We start from the raw sequence: 5481 nt of genomic DNA on the forward strand, positions 1-5481 counted from the left end.
CGTCGCCCCGCCGTGAGCTCTCCCCCTCTAACCCCTCTCCCTCGCCCCCGGCGGCCACCATGGGCGCCACCCCTCCCCGAGCCCATACACACACACAAGCATGATGAACACACACACATACACATTTCCTTAAGTTAATTAGTATATACGTATTTTGTATGTTTAATTAGTTTAGATTTTTTAGATTATTATTTTTTCACTAGTATATATGTATGAATGCACGTTAGATAGATATAATTAGTGTTTAATTAGTATGCGATTTTTTTATATAATGTTGTTTTTCTATTTTTAATGGATGTATAGAAGTTGTTTTTTCTGTTTTTAGTGTTAGATGCTTAATTAGTATGAAACAATATATAGAATTTTGCCATATGCAATGATAGCATAATTAGTGTTACATTTGCATACAATATTTGTTGTCGACGATGCCCGGCCCGCATCCTCGCCGTCGACCCGTTCGCGACGACGTCCTGCTTCAGAGGACCCATGTCCGGGACTGGGCTCCGCCGGGCTGGCACTAGGAGGTGCTACCTTCAGAGGCGCGACGCTTGGTGAGGAACCCGGCCCCGGGTCCCGCCGTCGACCCTCATCTCCTTTGGTGGCGTTCGCATGGGCCACTTTCGATGCGGAGGGAGTCGGCCCCGCCGGAGGTGGTACGTCGCCGTGTCAGGAAGGAGGACGAGCACGTCCATCGCTACATGGCTGCTATGGACGCCAGGTTCTCCAATACCTGGCAGGTTCTTTGGGGAGATCACCCGAGCTATGATCCAGTGATGGTTCCTTCACTTTGGTTGTCCACCGCCTAGATTACTCTCTAGTATTCGATCTTTATTAGCTAGGTAGCTAGCTAGTGATGTATTCGATACATAATATTTGAGATGATTTATTCGAGATTATATATATTATTCGAGACGATGTATTCGAGACGACATATTCGAGATTATATTCGATGATGCTTATTATGTACTATGATTGATTCAGTTTTTCCTTATTAATTGATTGCATCCATGCATTGTAATTTGAATATATTTCTTTTGAATTAGTTAAATAAAACCTATGGCGGACAATACCGGCAGAGAGGGAGAAGAGGCCCTGTTCAATATCATACGCAATCCTCGCGGGCCAGATGATGATCAGAATGAAGAAGATTATGACGGCTCCGAATATCTAAACAACACCGGGGAGGGTGATATGATATTCGATCGTGACGACCGAATTGATGAAGTCATGAACTATGAACATGATGAAGAAAATGTTGATCTTGAAACAACAAAGACCGGCGAGGTATATTTATATAAGCAGGCATCTGGTGATCATCACATGTTTTAAATGACTTGAAGATATATATTAACGAATCGATCTTTCTTCTTTCAGCCATCCGGATCGGGCAAATCTTCAGGCAGCAGGATAGTACGAGGCCCGAACAAAAAGTTGAAGGAGGGCATAAAGTACAATATCGAGGCCATCAAACCTAATGGCGAACCATTAGCGCCTAAGAAGATTGCAGACAAGTTCATTCGTCAGTGCGGAGTTCTTGTGAAGGACCAACTCCCGATCTCCCTTCAAGAATGGAGAGAGCCAGCAAAGCCACGTCCAGGACTTACTTTTGTTGACGACAGACAAAAACTTCTGCTTTGGAAAACGCTCATGGAACATTTCATCCTACCAGATCATTTCACAGATGCATATGTGGAGAAAGTCAAGGACGCTGCTCTTAGGAAGATGGCGGTTGCATTCAACAACCACAAGAATCGTGTATGGGACAAGTACGTCAAGGGAGGAAGGAAGACTCCAGTATTCGAGGGAACACTAGAGAAGCAAAGTGCTCATTGGGACGATTTCGTGAAATTCAAGGATTCGGAATTATCTAAGGAACGGTCGAGAATAAACAAGGCCAATGCCGCAAAAAAGGACAAGTTCCATAAGTTGGGGCCAGGTGGCTATGCGGTGGGAATGCCTAAGTGGGATAAGTCTGAGAAAGAGATGGAGGGTGCAGGTGTCACTCCAGAAACATTGAGCTGGCCCCCCAGGTGTAGGACTTGGTTCTATGCGCATGGGGGGGGAGTTGGACCCGAAGACAGGCAAAGTTTCGAAGAAGGCATGTCTGGACGGAGCCGAAGATAAGCCACTTGTTGCAATAGAAGAGGCTCGATCGGGGGTGTTCGAGCCCAACAGAGAGAACGACGAGCTTACGCGTGCCCTGGGAAATCCTGAACACCCAGGAAGAACACGAGGCAAGGGTGCTATTCCGTGGTATGAGGGGTTTTCGGACTGGAACGCCGACTACAGAACCCGTGCGAGAAAGAAGATTGCGGAGGAGAAGAAGAGGAAGATGGAGGAGGAGCAGAGGAAGCTGGACTATGAACGCCTTCAAGGCCTAGAATCAGCACACGCGAACTTGGCAGACAAATTCCAGCGGCAGCAGGAGCAGATCGACTCACTTAGCCAGCAAAGGGGGTCTCAGCAGCTGCAGCAGTTAGCGGATGATCCAACATTGGATAGCACCGTCCCATCCATGCCGAGAAGCAGCGTGGGTTATGCCCCGGGCGACGCATTGCTGGATAGCTACCCAGTGGATGACATCATGGAGAACACTAACTGCGAGCTACACTTCAAAATGAAGAACATATCCATGAAGGTGGCGGACGCCGTTGCTTTTACAAATCCCCCCGAGGCAATCTTCCATTGCAACCCGATTCTAGCGGGCTATGCTTGTGTCTTGGTTGATGAGGTGGTGGACCAATATTCGGGGCTAGAGCTTGACATTTCTGGAGGTGACGAGGAGCACACACTTGGAGAGGCCAACCATCGTATCCTCCTATGAAGAAAGGATTGCATCATCTTTCGAATGCCACCGACACTGTGTCATCCGACTCCTCGTCGAAGTCCGCCACCGAGTCAGCAGACTCCCGCTCCTCCAAGTCCACCAACACGTCAGGCCACTCCTCCTCCAAGTCCGGCACAACTTTAGGCCACTCCTCCTCCTCCAAGTCCGGCAAAGTGTCAGGCCACTCCTCCTCCAAGTCCGGCACAGCTTCAGGCCACTCCTCCTCCTCCTCCAACTCAGCCACGTCAGCCGTCTTCGCCGCCTTAGCAATCACGGAAGAGAGCCGCCTCAGCTATGGTGCGTAGCGGTACAAGTCGAGGTAGTACTGGAGGTACAGGCGGAGGCAAGCGATTTCAATATGGTCCAAGCAGCCTCACACCTCTTCCCAGAGGCCTTACGACAAGTCCGAGGAGAAAAACACAGCCATATCGAAGGCCGAGGTGGAAGCCCATTTTGCACCAAAACCGCCACCGCTGCTAAGGGAGAAAGTGGCTGAGGAAAAGATTGACCACTTCATTCGTATGGCTAGAGCACCAGCTCCCAAGCCTGTTGACACAGACTATGAGCGCCACCTCAGGAAGTTAAACCGAGCACGTCTACAGAAAGAGGCGAGCTCGAGCTCGAGCAAATCAGCTGGCAAAAGGAGCGGTAAAACCGTTCCCCAGCTGGGAGAACAGGCGGCGTAATCAATCCCCCCGCTTGTTGTGCCAACAACACATGAGAGTAGGCGCGCCCAATATTATTGTGGGTAAACCGTTTACGTTCCCGAGCTGGGCGATGTGGTAATAACCGAGGAGCATATAAGGCAGGCTGAAATCCTCAAGATCACTGTTGGACAACTCCTCGACATCGAGCCCATGCCTCCGCTTAGAGAGGAGGAAATAAAACGGAAATATGTCCGGGGCCAACCTTTGATCGAGCCAGACGAGGTGAAGAAGCTCCCAACGAGAATGTATGAATTGCATCAATGGTACATGGACATTACCAAGATTTCCAATCGAGAGTCCCTCATGGTGAATGTCAAGAAGGATCATTACTACCATGAGAAAGCTGTGTCCGTTGAGTATTCAGAACTATTTCAGTTATACAATCAAGACGCACTCGACAAATCTATCGTCAGTTGCTATTGTCTGTAAGTGATTTCTTTCTGTAATTTAAGTCTCAAGCTAGCTGTAGTGATCATTTTGATCAATCATTACCTGTAATTATCCTCACCATATTCTTTTCTGTGATATTATGCATGATGAAGATATATGAAATGAAAAAAGGTGGACGCTATGGCATTGGGTTCATTGACCAAAATACCATTAATGAATACACATGGAAATTAGATCCATATTATGAAAAAAGGTGAGAGGAAAGCATGCTAGAGTTCTTCAAGCGCCTCAATACCAATGAAGATATACTACTTCCTTGCAACTTCGAGTGAGTCACACTGTCTTGTACTACAAATTCTGTTTTTGCCTACTAGCTAGCTACATGTTTTTGCTTACATATGCCCGCTTAATTAAGACATGCAAACGTGTGTGCATGCAGATTTCATTGGATCTTGTTAATCATTAAAGTTGATGAAGGAACAGTTGAAGTACTAGACTCACTACTTAAGAAAGCAAGTGACTACACCATCTTGTATGGGATAGTCAACAGGTAATTTCAATCATTATTAACTATATCTCAGCCTATTTAGTTCGTCATTTTCTGATATGAACTATTTAATAACCCCTTTATTCATTTTCTTTGTCGGCGGGCAGGGCTTGGGCAAAGTTCATCAGCGTCACTCCAGACCACTGGAAAAAAAATTGAAATGGTATCGACCCAAGGTAAGTAATTAAGTAGTACTAGCTAGCTAGCCGCCATCTCTTTAATTATCATGCTTGATTAATTATTATCTGATCAAATTTCATTCTCGTAAAGGCCCTGAAGCAGGCGCCGGGGAATAATCTGTGTGCATACTATGTTTGCGAGAACATTCGCATGATGGCGTTCGAAAGGAGCAGATCTCAAAGACAGGAGTGGGTATGTTTGTCAGAACACTATTCACAATTTTTACACCATTATCGATATCTAGTCACACAACTAATACACATGCATATTGATCTCCTTCTTAACAGTTCAAAGAGGTGCGGGAGCAACTCTTACCAGAGGACCGCATAGAAGCAATTCAAGAGGAAATAGCGGGATTTTTGCTCGACCAGGTCATAGATCCCAAAGGAGAATAGTATTACCCGCTACCGCCCCATGAACCACTTCCAATTGTCATCGTGCTCCGAAGGCACCAGTTAGGCTAATGCCACTGGCTCCGAAGGCACCAATTAGGAGAAATTGTATATAGCTACCTAATTGTATACACATATACATGTGTGTATATATGTGTGAATTAATGGTGGTTGTGAGACATTCGATGATATATATATATATATATATATGATCGGTTCTACTAGAAATTCTATTTATATATATGCATAACGTGTACAATATGTAGCATCGTAAAATACCAACAAACGAAAAAGAATTAAATGGAAAACACAAAATTAAATGAAAAAGAAATCATAAACCCACCCCAACCTTTTAATACCGGTTGGTGTCACCAACCGCTACTAAAGGGCTCCCTGTCCCCGGAGTTGGCTCGTGCCACGTGGTTGCCCTTTAGCACC

This window comes from Triticum dicoccoides, chromosome 7A (genome assembly GCF_002162155.2).
Source record: "Triticum dicoccoides isolate Atlit2015 ecotype Zavitan chromosome 7A, WEW_v2.0, whole genome shotgun sequence".
In the NCBI taxonomy this organism is placed as follows: Eukaryota; Viridiplantae; Streptophyta; class Magnoliopsida; order Poales; family Poaceae; genus Triticum; species Triticum dicoccoides.